The 15,541-nt window shown below is 37.4% G+C and overlaps 2 long non-coding RNA genes and 3 pseudogenes across 4 annotated transcripts; all 5 read left to right on the top strand.

Moving 5' to 3' along the window:
• Window positions 1-24: 24 nt before the first annotated feature.
• On the top strand, window positions 25-1,657 carry LOC148914642 (uncharacterized; annotated as a pseudogene).
• Window positions 1,658-4,118: 2,461 nt separating this feature from the next.
• LOC148914643 (uncharacterized) lies at window positions 4,119-5,514 on the top strand (annotated as a pseudogene).
• Window positions 5,515-5,673: 159 nt separating this feature from the next.
• LOC148914644 (uncharacterized) lies at window positions 5,674-8,440 on the top strand. Of its 2 annotated transcripts, XR_016122518.1 has the most exons (4): window positions 5,674-6,010; window positions 6,968-7,161; window positions 7,261-7,329; window positions 8,316-8,440. It is a non-coding gene; the product is annotated as an uncharacterized LOC148914644 (long non-coding RNA). The 2 variants fall into 2 exon arrangements; XR_016122517.1 differs by lacking the exon at window positions 5,674-6,010 and having other exon boundaries at window positions 6,755-7,161.
• A 38-nt stretch (window positions 8,441-8,478) lies between these two features.
• Window positions 8,479-9,509, top strand: LOC148914645 (uncharacterized). 2 transcript variants are annotated; one of them, XR_016122516.1, is made up of 4 exons: window positions 8,479-8,568; window positions 8,641-8,790; window positions 8,859-8,990; window positions 9,074-9,509. It is a non-coding gene; the product is annotated as an uncharacterized LOC148914645 (long non-coding RNA). The 2 variants fall into 2 exon arrangements; XR_016122515.1 differs by lacking the exon at window positions 8,479-8,568 and having other exon boundaries at window positions 8,581-8,790.
• A 38-nt stretch (window positions 9,510-9,547) lies between these two features.
• On the top strand, window positions 9,548-10,829 carry LOC103340242 (protein ANTAGONIST OF LIKE HETEROCHROMATIN PROTEIN 1 pseudogene; annotated as a pseudogene).
• Window positions 10,830-15,541: the final 4,712 nt, after the last annotated feature.

Below are 15,541 nucleotides of genomic sequence, written 5' to 3' on the forward strand. Positions count from 1 at the left end.
GACTTGCATGATTTAAAAGCCACAATGGCTGGTTGCATGTCAACCCCATCCAAAACAATTAAACCATGGAAAGAACACTGTCAGCGGGTCATCAAACGTCATAGATAGGCAACCTGCTCCGCTTCAGATGGTACCAAGAAAAGAAATACAAGTTTCAAGAAAATAAATAGTGATGCAGGAACTCGCTTGAGCTATCAATGAGTTTGTTCACGTGGACTTTAAGAATGGTGCAACAACTACTCACAGAAGATCTAAGGTTTCTAATTCAACATTCCATCTCACCCAGCTGCAATGGCACCATAGTCAATATGATTCGAATGGTGTGTGCTTTCTTTCATCAGATTTCAACTGTCTTTCAATTTCAACCAATAGTGCTGACAAGAAAATTCATAGCTCTTGAATCTCATATTTTGAAAGTTATTCATTTGCAGTAATTTTCCAAGAGGAAGCTTGGTTTGACTCGGTGAGTATTCTGGAGTCTGACTCGGATGATGACTTTATCAGTATACATGGAGGTATTGGCCACCAGCCTGTAACTACATATTACAGAATGAAAGCCTTGTGGTCTTGTTTGATTGCCAAACGTCATTATTACTGAAGTAGTTTTTCTTGAGCTACTTATTGGAAAAAGGATTTTGTTTTGTTTTCTTAATTTTCTTCACTTATTCTATAGATGGTTTTCCATTAGCAAGCAATCCAGTTGGGAATATCTCAAGTGGCCAAGTACTTCAGCATGAAAGATCTGCTTGCTTTGTTGATAATGAGGGTAAGTATGAAGAATATGGAGGTAAATCAGATAAAATCACAGGCAAAGATGAGCGCAGGGAATCAAATCGGTTTTCGCTTATTAATACCCAGCACTATGAGCTTTCTCACTTAGGGAAGGCTGATGAAGTTTGCAGTAAGAGGAAGAATATAGTAAATCACTCTTATGGAAGCTTTAAAGGACTTACAGAGGATGGACGTGATTCTAATGAAAAAATTCAAGACAATGCCCTGAAATCCGGCTTATCTCAATTATAAATATCACTTATCCATTTAATCATGCTGCAATGTTTCTTAGTGATAGTGACGGAGAGAGGATGAGTCTTGTAATGTATTTCAAAGTTTTTGAGAATTTTGATAAAAACATCTCTCCTCAATTCCAGGACAGCATCAAGGTAACTTTATTTTGTATGCAACTTCATCCATTTGGATAGGCATGTACTTTATTCTGATGTACTCTCCCTGGTGGAAATGATCTTATGTTCTATTGGAACACTCAGTCTGTTGGTATATTTGAATGATGCTTTTAGAAAATGGTTGTGATGAGACGGAAAAAGTTAAAGGATTCGCAAAGGACTCCACTGTACTTTTCAGAGAAAGACTAAAGATCTTGACTGGGGTGGTAAATCCTGAAGATCTTGGTCGGAGTTCTGCTGAGAAAAAGCTTGTACATGCATATAATGACAAACCAGTTCTTTCACGCCCCCGGCACAATTTTTACAAGGTAAACATTGAACATTTGTGTTGTTGAGTGTTAAGAAGATGAAACATAAAAACCATGTTGTTTGACTTTATCAAGCTCTCTCACATGCAGGGTCCTAACTACTTTGAGATTGATCTGGACATTCATCGCTTCAGCTACATATCAAGGAAGGGTCTCGAATTGTTGTGAGAATGTCGTTAAAAAAGGAATAGCCGAGCAGCTATACTCTTAAAATATTCTATTTATGGCGTGTAGTCACTCAAAAATATTCTTTTTATGGAGTATAGTCGCGCGGCCATACTTTTAAAATATTCTTTTTACGGCGTATAGCCAATGCGGCGATATTCTCTTTTAAAATAGAGAATTTATGGTGTATGGCCGGACGGTTTTGCTCTCTTTTAAAATATTCTGTTTATGGCTTATAGAGTATAGCCAAGCGGCTATACTTTTAAAATATTCTATTTTACCAGTATAGTCACGTAGCTATACGCTTTAAATATAACAATAAAAATATGGATTTCTCTGTAGCAAAGCTGAGCCTTGAGGTAATGAATCAATTAGACATGGTATGTATTTACGTTCTAGCTTTGTTCCTCTATGTGTGCTTAGGGTTGAGAGAAAATTTATACCTTGTTTGTGTGTTGCATGTGTATGAGAAGTGATATAATGACGTTGCTTATCTTTTTAGGTGCCCTTTGTCATATTTCCTAAATATATTCGAATATTTGAACAATATAGCAGAGCATCTATATTCGAATAATAATATAATTACTAATTGAAGTAATTAAAAAAGGCAAAGATATTACTTAATGACATATATATATATATATATATATATGAAATTAAAGAAGTTGGGCAAAACATAAAAGTAAGGAAACTAATTTTATATTTTAAAAAAATAAATAAATAGCAAGATGACCAAAGGTCTATGCCGACAACTATTTGCCAGATTAGACCTCTCCTGAGAAAGTTTCCTATGCGAAATGTCGTCGAGAGAGGTCTAATCCGGCAAAATTGCACCGAGATAGAACGAAAGTTCGTCGGGAGAGGTTTTTTTAAATAATAAGTATAAACTTAGTATCTTTAGGTCAGTACATTTTTATTTTAAATTTTCTTTTTAGTAATTCAATAAAATCTTAGCCTTATTTAATTACTTTCATTAGTAATTATGTTTTAATCATTATTTATTTTGTGAATAATTAGTATTAAATATTTTAATTAACTTCATAAATATATTACTCAATAAATAGTAATTGGTTTTTTAATTTTTTTCTTTAATAAAATACTTAAATACTAATTATTCACTAAGTAAATAATAATTAAAACATAACTACTAAATAAAGTAATTAAAAAAGAGAAATTCAGATTATGATATTTCAAGGGTATAGCCGTGCGGCTATACATTTAAAGGAGCCTTACCAAAACAAATTTATGTCCGGAGTGCTAAATTGAATCAATAAATTTATGATCATGAAAATACTTTAGTAATTCGCTGACTCACTTGTGAAGTTATTTTATTGCTTGTGTACATATCCACATGACATGTTGATGTGATTTATCAAAATTTTCTCAAATTATTATAATTCGTGCACAATAGTTATAAAATTAAAATTTTACACAAAAAGAAGGAACAATAAGAGAAAAAATCGTAGCCAAACGTGGTTCATATGGTAGATCCAAAGATTCCTATGAAGATGAATCCATTCTATCTAGAAAGGTTAGAATGGTGGTTCATTTTTTTAAAAAAAATAGTATAGCCGCGCGGCTATACTCTTTTTTCAAAATTTATTTTAAAAATGGTACTTCCATGCGGCTATACTAGGTTTTTTCCTAATTTTATTTTAAAAAGAGTACAGCCATACGGCTATACCAGTTTTTACCTAATTTTTAAAAACAAGTATTGGGACGGCTTCACTCTATTTTCTTAATTTTTAAAAAAATAGTATAGCCGTCCGCTAGACTCGATTTTAAAAAAATATTCTGGCGAATCGGACTCGAACTCATCACTTAACGTCTAGGGCACAGAGCAAGCCCGTTCGTGTTTTGGCGGTGTTCGAGATATCGCCAGGGGCCAGGAGGACCAGGACAGGGAGTTAAGGGGGCCTAGGCGGCTGGGAGGATCTAAGCGGCGCTTAGGCGGCTGGGGATCTGGCGGCGCCTAGGCGGCATGGGCGGATCTAGGCTACACCGGGCTGGTCTGGCGCTGCCATGTCCTTCTTTTTCCAAATGAAGACAGACGAAGCTTGCTGGTGCGAAGGAGCAAAGGTGACATGTATATATTGTGTGAGAAGGAGGAAAGGTGACATAAAATAAGGAAAGGCATAAGAAATGAGGGTTTCTTTCGTGTTCAGTGAAAGGAAGAGATAGAAAACTATGTTTCTGTTGTTGATAGAGTGAGAATTGGGAGGCAAATGAAGAGGGAATGAGAGATTTATAATTCCTGGTGGTCTTGGTTGAGAGATTTATAAATTAGTCGTCAACACGCATGCAGGGAGAGGTCGGTTAGTGGAGGGAGGCGCATTGGCATTGCTCACCAATGCCTTTCTGCTTTATTGATTTCTTTCTAGTACTAGAAGCCTAATGTTACTGTCTAAGAAAGAAAGGTCTCTTGGAGCTTTATAACTGGCTTCAAGGGCATCTTCCAGCTAATATGACAGTGGACCATGAAATGTATTTTGTAGAATGTGTTGACTTTGCCAAATCCTTCATCCAACTGTATATCAAAGACGTATGTCTTCTTTATCTTTGAAACTAGGAGTTTTTTTTTGTCTATGTTTATATGCAACGTGATATAAGCAAAATAGGCAATCTATTCACCCATACCCAAAAAAAGAAAAATTGTATCCATGTTTTGTTTTGTCTATCTGAATGCATCATCTTATTCAACAATTTCACGTACTAAAATTGCAGTTCTGTATTCTTCATTTGTCGTATTTTTCTTGCAGTTTTTTAGACTCATGTCCTCATTTCTTGGCTTGTTTTTGAACTGTAGGATGATGTATTATTCAAAGTGCTCTTGCATATGCTTTGTGTACCTTGTGCAGAACAGTAAGGAATTAATATCCTAGTTTTCCATTGGTTTAAAAGTTATCGTCATGGATTCCTTTTAACAAGATTTTTGGGTTTATATAGGGATGAAAAGGAAAAGGTTGCATTGGAGGATTCGAATGGCAGTTTACTTTTCCGTGTCTCAGATATTTTCAATCCTGTACTCTTGTTCCATCTTTTCCTATTAGAGGCAAGATGCTCACTCTTGGACATTTACACATCTGCATTTCCACTTCGGCATGCCTCCTAGTTGTTAATTTGAAGTATATGGTATTGCAGAATAAAAAAGAATCACTGACATTGTGCACTTTCTTTTTCTTCCTATTTTGCAGTTGAGCTATGACCATCAGGTGCTTCTAGATTACCTTATTTCAAAGATACCGGAATCAGTTGTGCAGAATATCTTTTAAGGTCTTTTCTCTTTCTACACCTTCTCTTAACTTATGAAATCTAAACCGTGGTGGGCTGCATTTTTCTGTTGTCGACCTCGGTGACTAAACTATAAAACATTAACCCTCTGCTTTTACATGACTTCTTAACTAATTAGCAAAACAAGAATCAATTTGGTTGACCCCAGACAGTTGTTTTTAATTGCAACTCTTTGTATCTTTCATTTGCTTCTTACCGTCCTTAATGCATTCTCTTTTAGGTGCTTGCGTAAAGTGTGTGATTCATGGAGCTTATTTGTGGAATTTCTAGTGGGTGGGCAAGCTAGAAATCAATCATTTTGCAAGAAAAGAAAAGTTTCATTGGGTGGTTCGAGTTCCTGGGGAGAGGATTCTCTTGCACCAACAAAAAATCATCTTACATTTCTTGATGATGAACCTGATGAAGAAAATGAAAATGGCTGCAAGCACACCCAAAACGGAGGACGGTATTTCAAAGAAGCCAAAGAGTGCTTACTTTCACTTAAAATTTCTATTGAAGGTCTACACCAAAAGAATCTGTTTCCCTACAATCCTAATGTTCTTCTAAACCGGTACGTCTCTTTGAAATGAGTTTCATTATGCTTGTAAACTAGCGATTGCTCTTACTATAGGGTTTGATTTATTTTGAATTTACTACAGTCAACTTCTTTCTTTCACTTTTAGTTTCATTCGTTCCTCGTGGTCATGACTTATCCAAACTAAACTGCTTGCTCTTTGCTTGCAGCTTAACAAGATTTCAGGAACTCTGTTTTGAGGAAGAGAAATAAACTTCTAAAAGAATGAACTTATCAGCACAGATTTTTGCAGAGCCATCATTTATTCCTTTGAGTTGAAGTGATAAAATGAGATCTTGCCAACCAATGAGGCTAAGTCTCGACGAAAACTCTTTGAGTTTCTTTGAGTCAGGCAACTGGGCCACAGTCAGACAATGCTGGAAAGAGTGCTTTGAGATCCTCATGACTCTTTGAGGCCATATATGGAGATGTTTAAGAAGTGAATGCACTTTGTGGATGAACGTTGTTACATTGAGCAGTGAAGGAATAGAAGAACAAGCTTTGTAGTTAAGGTAATTTAGATTCTATGTATAGAATTTCCAATTTTTTTCCTCAACAAGGATAGGCGAAGAAATCTAATTCGTAGCATAGTTAAATCCACCAGATGAAGTCAAAGTGATAAATGGTTCTGATCACATGTTCATGTTTGTTGTCTAGACCAGTAAAGCTGTTCTCCCACCTCCAGGATATTGCTAAAAAATACTCTCAAACATGAGCACCTGCTAATGCACTATACATATTCGATATGAATAGACTATTGTCAAAGAAAATCACCTGATATTGGTGTAAATTAATTCTATCCAAACTATACCAGCTGCCAGAGACAGATAGAAAAGGACTTTACCTGATCTCAAGTCTTCCTAATCTCAATTGTCAAAGAAAACTATACCTGATATTGATGTACCCCAAGTCTTCCTTTTATCTCAAACATTCTTCTCATTTCAAAATATAAATTTCTGGTTTCTTTTTCCTTGTTACTTGGCATGATGGCGAATTGGATGAACTCGGTTTAGTATGCCCGGTCGGCTTTAGTTGGTATTTTCTAAATTTTTTGTAAAATCATATAGCCGCTCGGCTATACTTGGGTTTTAAAAAAATATTCTGGCGAATCGGACTCGAACTCATCACTGCGAACGTCTAGGCCACAGAGCAAGCCCGTTCCAGGTTTTGAGCAGTGTTCGAGATATCGGCCTAGGCCCTAGGCGGGAGGACACCGACACCGGGAGTTAGGCACGCGACTGGCGGATCTAGCGGCGCCTAGGCGGCCTGGGAGGATCTAGGCGGCTCCTAGGCGGCCTGGGCGGTATTCAATGAAGAGAGATGAAGCTTGCATTCGCAGTCCAATCTTCAAAATTCAAATACTCGGTCTTGAGTCTCTCTCTCAACTCAAGCTTGGATTTTTTTCCTTTGGTTTCGGCTGCTGCGTTGATTCGATTTTTTTTTTTTTGGGTGCTTTTCTGTTATTGAAGTTGGCAACGTCAGATGAATATCCAAGGCAGTTTCTTAGTATGCCAGAAGAAGCCCAGCAGATGGTTCTTTAACCTGAGGCACAGCTTGCAGTTTGGCATTGGATTACACCATGTCGGTCTGAATGACAAAGATAGATCTATGGTTGAGGAGCTTTTTGCAAACAACAAGATTCAGGCATTTCTGTTTTACCTCAGTAAGCATGAGTCTTTCCCGAAAAACACATTAGGAAAAGAGTATAAAAAGATAATTTTCTTAATCCATATACTAATTAGGCATATGTATTAAATTATAGGTATTGGTTTGTACCAGTACATTGGCATGGGGTGTAAACCTTCCAGGTCATCATCTGTTCATTATTAAGGTAAGGTAAAATTTGTGCGGTATCTTTTTCATTTGGTTCTTATATTTACAAGGTTTCTAGCAGGAGTATATTGCAGCAGCTGTTCTTCAGGACAAATTTATGTAAGTGTTGATTCTCTTGCAGGGAACAGAATATTATGATGGGAAAACAAAGAGATATGTTGATTTTACAATATCAATCACAGATATATTGCAAATGATGGTTTTGGTCACACATGACTACATAGAATAAAAAATGGAAAGAAAGAAATATGTGAATCAGATTACATGTTTTTCTCCCTTTATAATCAACAGTTGCTCAGATTCTACAAGAAAGATGGGAGTAGATGTCCATCACAATCCGCCCGCCTAACAATCAATAAACACAAATCATATTAGTTTCTGAATATTTGCCTCAAATATTAATACTAGGAATCAGGTTGTTTGGGGTTTTGAATATCAGAAATAAAAGACCAGTGCTAGTGCGAATTGGGCATTCTGCCTTGTTTATATTATTACATTCTACAACTAGCATATCAGTTGATTAGTTAGAGATGTTAATCGGGGATGCTGAGCACCCTCGAATGTTGTTAGTCCATGCTTCTTTCCTGTATTGTTTATCTTGTTTTGTTTTTTTTCCTTTGTCCTCCAAGAGAAGCTCTTCTTTTGTCTTATTTACGTAGATTTATCTGGCCTGAGGAAGGATTGGATGTGAGTTAACCAGACCTTCAGAGACCCCTAAAGCATGAGAAATTATGACTTACTCATTAAAGTGTTGTTAGAAGGGCCACTTTGGAATTTAGCCATATATATTTTTGTCTGTAAGGACAATGTGCAGCACTTGCACTTAATGGTACACTAATTGTTTCTGAAAATGGTGAAGCTTTGTTTTATCTAATTATTTATTTTTAACAAATAAAGTAGAGCTTTCATTCGGATGATTTGTTCCTTAAGAAAGTAGAGTTTTCACCTCCTAGCCTCTTCTCATATCTTTTGGGTTCTTTTCAGGGTTTATGGTTTGATGGGGATTCTTCCCTTATGGATGATGCCATGCATGAATGTTGAACTTGCTAACTCGCTAAGCAAAAGAGGAATATTCAGCGTACAGCTACTATTCCCCAAGGCAACTTTGCAGGCCATGATTGGAAATTTTCCTGCTTCAAAAATGTATCTGGTACAGACTTCTAAGATGGTGGAAACATGGCTGACTAACCCACAGGTCAAGATTTAACATGACTGGACAACTTTTTGACTGGGCTGGGTAGGTTATTGAAATACAAGTCAGTTATTTGCTTTCAGGCGTGCTAACTAATTTCAGTAGCTTTGCATCTAGAATATTTTGTTCTTCTAGGATCTGCAGCCTTTTCCACGCATCGAAGTGAAATTAAAACTTCAGCGAAAAGTCTCGCTCTTTAGACATCACACTGGTGAACACTAATTTCAGGCAAATAAATCAAGAGCGTTTACCCCGCTTTTCCCTAAGGTAAAAACTTCTTCTTGTTCTAAACTAGTAATGAGAAACCAAACTGAGCTTCAGATTCTCTTTTACAGGTGAAAAACGAAGCATGGTGGTTGGTCCTTGCGAACACCTCAACATGGGAATTATATGCTCTCATAAGAGTATCTTTCTCTGATCACTTGGTTACTCACATGGAGTTACCATCAGTTCCTAAGACTCTCCAGGTATCGTGTGGCCTTTTCTTGCTTTGCTTGCTAACATTTGTTTTACCGTGCTTTCCAAGGGATGAAATTGACTTCAATTTCAGATTGTCATCTACGGTTCGAGCAAGAGCACTCTATTTCACAACTTATTGAACTGCAGTAACCAAAGGAAGATATCTTATCAGTCGGATACATTGGACCTTAGGTGTATATATTCGAATATATTTACCAAGTATAACTGCCCGGCTATACTTTTAAATATATATCTCCTTCTTGATGTATTTGAGCGAGGTTGAGTAGTAGTTGTGAGTCGAGTCCCTTTCCTTCTCATACTCTAACCCTAGAAGAAAGGGGTTAAAAAGAGTAAATACCAAGAAGACTTTTTTTAGGACATGGACATTTAGATTCAAAACGCATTCAAGCAATTTTATACCTAGAAATTCAACATTCTTTGATCCACAAAATGTTGGTGGATCCCTTTTGTTGTTGTATTTATGGGTTAAACTCCTATTATTTCTTATAAATAAAATCCATTTTTTATTCTTGTCCAAAATAATTGAAGAAATAACTCCAGCCGAATGGGCTACAGTGGTATATTAGCCCCAAACCCTAAAATAATCTGCAAAAGAGAAAACTGTATTTTTAAAGAGTATGGCCAGCCGGCTATACTCTTTTTAAAAAACATAAATCTAAAAAAGGCAAATCCGTGCGGCTATACTCTTTTAAAAAAAAAAAAAGAAAAAGAAAAAAGGGCTATATAAAAGAGTATAGCCCCGCTGCTATACTATTTAAAATTAAAAAAATAATAAAAATCGCATAGCCACGCGGATATACTCGTTAAAATTAAATTAAAAAAGGGTATAGCCTGTCGGCTATACTCTTTAAAAAATAAAAAAATAAAAAACAATATAGCCGGGCGGCTATACGCGTAAAAATAATAAAATAATAAAAAATAGTATAGCCGCTCGTCTATACGCCTTTAAAACAAAAATAAATAAATAATAGTATAGCCGGTCGGCTATACTCGTAAAAAATTAAATATAAAAAGGGGTATAACCGTTGGCTATACTCTGTAAAAATAAATAAAATCATTAAAAATAGTGGCTATACTCGTTAAAAATTAAATATAAATAGGGTATAGCCGTGAGTCTCAAGTATCAGTGGGAGCTGCCTTTAGGCCAGTCCACAATTTCTCAAGTGACTTGGAGATTCATTGAAGCATTGGAAGAACGTGAAAAGCACCATCTCAAGTGGCCTGATTCCAACAGAATGGAAGAAATAAAGTCCAAACTTGAAGAAGCCTTTGGATTTCCCAATTGTTGTGGAGCCATAGACGGTACACACATCATTGTGACCCTTCCTACCTTTCAAATATCAGACGATTGTTGTGACCTGGAGGACAACTACAGCATGCTCTTTCTGCAGGGAATTGTTGACCATGAGATGAGGTTTCTTGGGATTGTAATTTGGTTGGCCTGGGAATGCGGTTTCTAGATTTTTAATGTGTTCAGGATTTTTCAAGCTCTGTGAAGGTGGACAGCGTTTGAATGAAAATTTTAGAACTTTATCTGGAGGAGTAGAGATTAGAGAATACTTAGTTGGTGGGTTGGCTATCCTCTGCTTCTCTGGCTCATAACTCCTTATGAAAGCAATGGCCTCCCGGCTTCCATTTCCGCTTTCAATGCCATGCATGGGGCTGCAAGGTCTCTTGCGGTAATGGCATTCTCGCAGTTAAAGGGCACTTGGAGAATCCTTAACAAGGTCATGTGGAGATCCGATAAGCGGAAATTTCCGAGCATCATCTTGGTATGTTGTTTACTTCACGATATAAGAATTGACAGGAGATATATTACAACTTAGTGATGGCCTCTTCAGCTTCTTCCAGCTGCCCCTTCACGTTTTCAAATTCAATACCTTTGCCCTTTTTGCTCATTTCAGTAATCTCCACCTTCCTCTTCCGTGTTGAGAGTTAAGCTGCATACTAGTTTTGAATCAAGCTGCAGATGTTAATCCTGCAGATTGATAGTGAAGAGGATGATGAAATCGAAGGAACTGAAGAACTTTCCTTTTATAGTAATAGTTGTTATAGGATATGTCCAACAGCTAGTTTTCTTACTATTTTAGGAAATTTTACAGCTGTCATTCTTAGCTGTCTTAGTATTTTCTGCTGTAACAATTTCTAGCCTAGGTGTAAGAATCATAGCCTCCAATGACCTTGAATGGCTGGAGATGAGTCCTTGTGTCCTAGTTTTTAGGATCTGTTTTTTGGCAGCTTGTGTCATGCATATATTGTGATTTTGGCTCTGATGCAATATACAGAAAATAGACTGAATCATTCTCATTCCCTCTGAGTTTTTCTCTCCTTTGCATACGTTGCTTACAAAAGGTTTTATTGTTCTGTAAATCAGTCTCTAAAACCAGCAAGCTAAATACCAAATTCTAACATGGTATCAGAGCTCCTGGTCCGATTCAGAGAAGTGAGTGTGATAAAGGGGGTTTTCCTGAAATCTCTATAAGGGATAAAGGTTGTTTATTGTGTGGTTCACTGAGACTCACATCAAAATGGTGGGATCAGGTTCTGCAGGTGGAGATTTACGAACTCCATAGTTCAATGGTTCAAACTATGATTTTTGGTCAGTAAAAATGGAGACTATCCTCATAGCATATGATTTATGGGATGCAGTGGAGATTGGAATACAATCACAGCCGATTATTGAGCAGGAAGCGACTCTCAAGGCACTGGAGATGAAGAGAGTGAGGCTGAGGAAATTCCAGTGGAAGCACCTACTATCTCCAGAGAAGATAAGATCAAAAATGCCAAGGCTTTGAGTCTTATTCAAGGAGCACTGACAGATGAACTCTTTCCTCGCATCAGAAATGAGAAGACTGCAAAATGTGCTTGGGAAATTCTAAGAAGAGAGTTCAGAGGAGATAAAAAGGTAAGAGCTGTGAAATTACAAGCTATTAGAGCTGACTTTGAATATTTGAGAATGAATGATGTTGAATCTCTGGATGACTACTTGGCTCGTTTTTTTGAAATTGTAAACAACCTGAAATCTCTAGGAGAAGATGTAACAGAGAAAAGGATTGTCCAAAAATTGTTGATGAGTCTAAGTAGGAGGTACAAGTCCATAGTGTCAATCATTGAAGAAACCAGAGATCTTGACACTATTAGAGTTGAAGAAATTCTTGCATCTGTCAAGGTTTATGATAAGAGAGAGGATTTGCATGATGAAAGGGACAAATTGGCAGGAACTGAGAAAGCTTTTAGCAGTCTTAGAGTTGGAAATGATCAAGCTTCTGGAGCTAACAAAAGTTCTTAGGGAAAGCAAAATCAAAAATGGCAAGGACAAAACAAAAAGGCTCAAATTGGTCTCAAGGTGGAAATTTTAACAACAATAATGGCTCTGGAGGGAATTGGAACAGCAGCTTCAATTCACAAAACAAGCAAGGGAGTAGTAGTCAAGGTGGTGTGAAACCACAGTGCCAAGTGTGTCAGAAATACCATTTTGGTATATGCAGATATAAGGGAAAACCCAAGTGCGGAAAGTGCAGTCGATTTGGTCATTTAACTAAGGACTGTGAAAGTGGTAAACAAGTTGCAAACTGTGCAAAAGAGGAAGAAGTAACCACAGGAACAATGTTCTATGCTTGTCATGCAAGCTCAATTGCATCAATCAAGTCTGTGTGGTTTGTCGACAGTGCTTGCAGCAATCACATGACCTCTCAAGAGTCCTTGTTGATCAATCTTGATAGGTCAGTGACCTGCAAAGTGAAAATGGGCACTGGTGACCTTGTTCAAGCCACAGGAAAAGGGACACTAGTAGTTGAGACAAGAAAAGGGAGAAGATATATAAATGAGGTGCTGTTAGTCCCTGGTCTAGATGAGAATTTGTTGAGTGTAGGACAAATGATGGAGCATGGGTACTACATTCTATTTGGAGGAAACTATGCATTAATATGTGATGATAGCAGCCTTGATAATGTTGTTGCCAAAGTAGCAATGGCTGGAAATAGATGCTTTCCATTGTCTATGGAATCTATCTGCTCAATGGGAATGAAAGCAGCAGTACAAGTAGATCCATGGGTTTGGCATAGGAGATTGGGGCATTTGAACTTTGCAAGCATGAAAAAAATGCAGCAAACACAAATGGTGCTAGGCTTACCTGATTTCTCAGAAAAAGAAGGAGTATGTGAAGGCTGTGTGTATGGTAAAAGCCGCAGAGAACCATTTGAAAATGAGAAGTCTTGGAGAGCTAAGCATCCACTTGAGTTTATACACATGGATGTATGTGGTCCAATGCAAAATGAGTCCATTGGAGGAAATAGATACTTCATCACATTCATTGATGACTATTCAAGAATGTGTTGGGTATATTTTCTCAGAAACAAGTCAAGTGTGATAAGTGTGTTCAAAAAGTTCAAAGCATTTGTTGAGCTACAAAGTGGATTCAACTTAAAGAAACTAAGAAGTGACAGAGGTGGAGAGTACACTTCACATGAATTCCTTGAGTTTTGCAGTGATCTTGGCATGGAGAGGCAACTGACTATTGCCTACTCACCTCAGCAAAATGGGGTTGCTGAGAGAAGAAACAGAACCATCTGTGAAATGGCAAGATCAATGATGACTGAGAAGAAAATCCTGTAAAGTTCTGGGCTGAAGCAATTGGTACTGCTGTGTGTATCGCAAAACAGGTGCTATACTACTTGATTTAGACAAAACTCCATTTGAAGCTTTCACAGGAAGGAAACCAGGTGCAAAACACCGAGTGTTTGGAAGTATATGTTACAGTCACATTCCATCAAACCTTAGACAGAAGTTTGATGACAAAGCAAGCAAAGGAATTTTTATGGGTTATGGCAGCTGTGAGAAGGGTTACAGGATCTATAATCTTCAAACTGAGAAGATTATACTCTCTAGAAGTGTTGTTTTTGATGAGAACAAATCCTGGAATTGGGAAAGCAAGCAAGATGAAACTGTTTCTGTGCCTTTCATCTTTGAAAATGGAAATTCTGAGATAGCTGAAACAGAAGAAGCCTCTCATGAAATTCATAGCATTGATTCACCAAATCTGAATCAATTAATCTCAGATGATGAACATGTCTCTGGAAGAAATGGCAGTGGCACCAGTGGCACCAGTCAAGGGTCAACTCCAAGCAATACACCAGTAAAGCTGAAGAGAAGTTTGGAGGACATTTATGCAAGATGTCACATGACCATTATTGAACCTGAAACTTATTATGAAGCTGTAGAAGACAAAGCATGGAAGGAAGCAATGGATGCTGAGATTGAAACCATTGAAAAGAATGGAACTTGGGAGCTAGTGGAAAGGCCTACAGATAAACCCAGTCATAGGAGTCAAATGGGTGTTCAAAACCAAGTTGAATCTGGATGGAACAGTTCAAAAACACAAGGCTAGGCTTGTAGCTAAAGGGTATGCTCAAAAACCTGGTATTGATTATAATGAAACCTTTGCCCCAGTGGCAAGGTTAGATACAATTAGAACTTTGATTGCACTTGCAGCACAAAAGGGTTGGAAGTTGTTTCAATTAGATGTTAAGTCAGCCTTCTTGAATGGAGTACTTGAGGAGGAGGTTTATATTGAGCAACCAGTGGGGTTTGAAGTGAAAACAGCAAGTCACAAGGTCTATAAATTAAAGAAGGCCCTCTATGGTTTGAAGCAGGGCTCCTAGAGCCTGGTACAGTGAAATAGACACCTATCTAACTAGCTGCAATTTTAAAAGAAGCACCAGTGAGGCCATCTTATATACCAGAACTGATGAAGAAGGAAAACTGATCATTGTCTCTATATATGTTGATGATATAGTGTATACTGGAAACATTATGCTTTGCTCAGTGAGTTTAAAAGGGACATGATGCAAAAGTATGAAATGACTGATTTAGGACTCCTACATCATTTCTTGGGAATGGGAGTTCTACAAACTGAAAATGGAGTGTTTATTCATCAAAGCAAGTATGCAAAGTCCTTGCTTGTGAAATTTGGTCTCGAGGATTGTAAGTCAGTAACAATTCCTCTACCCACTGGTGAAAGATTAAAGAAAGTTGATGGAAGTGATTTGGCTGATGAAGGTTTGTTTAGAAAAATTGTTGGCAGCCTGTTGTATCCAGACAGCAACCAGGCCTGATATAATGTTTGCAGCCAGTTTGTTATCAAGATTCATGCACAGCCCCACAAAGAAGCACATGGGAATTGCAAAAAGGGTTCTTAGATACATTCAAGGCACTCTCAGCTATGGCATTGAATTTACAAGGGATAATAATGTCATTCAGTTGGCTTTTGTGACTGATTGATTTGGCGTGAAGATGAATGAGAAGCACATCCTGGATATGCATTGAGCGCTTTGGTAGTGGAGTTTTTCATGGGCTTCACTAGCAAAACACAGCGTTGCATTGTCAACGTGCTGAAGTGAATACGTTTTTTAGCAGCAAATGAGGCAAACAGACTCAAGCTATCCTCGCTAAGGTTTGTGTTGGATGATTTTGGTGAAATGCAATCTGATGCAAACACCATTGTTTTGTGACAACATGTCAAGCAATATCAATGGTCAAA

This window comes from Prunus mume, linkage group LG8 (assembly GCF_029339155.1).
Source record: "Prunus mume cultivar Tortuosa linkage group LG8, ASM2933915v1, whole genome shotgun sequence".
Taxonomy (NCBI): domain Eukaryota; kingdom Viridiplantae; phylum Streptophyta; class Magnoliopsida; order Rosales; family Rosaceae; genus Prunus; species Prunus mume.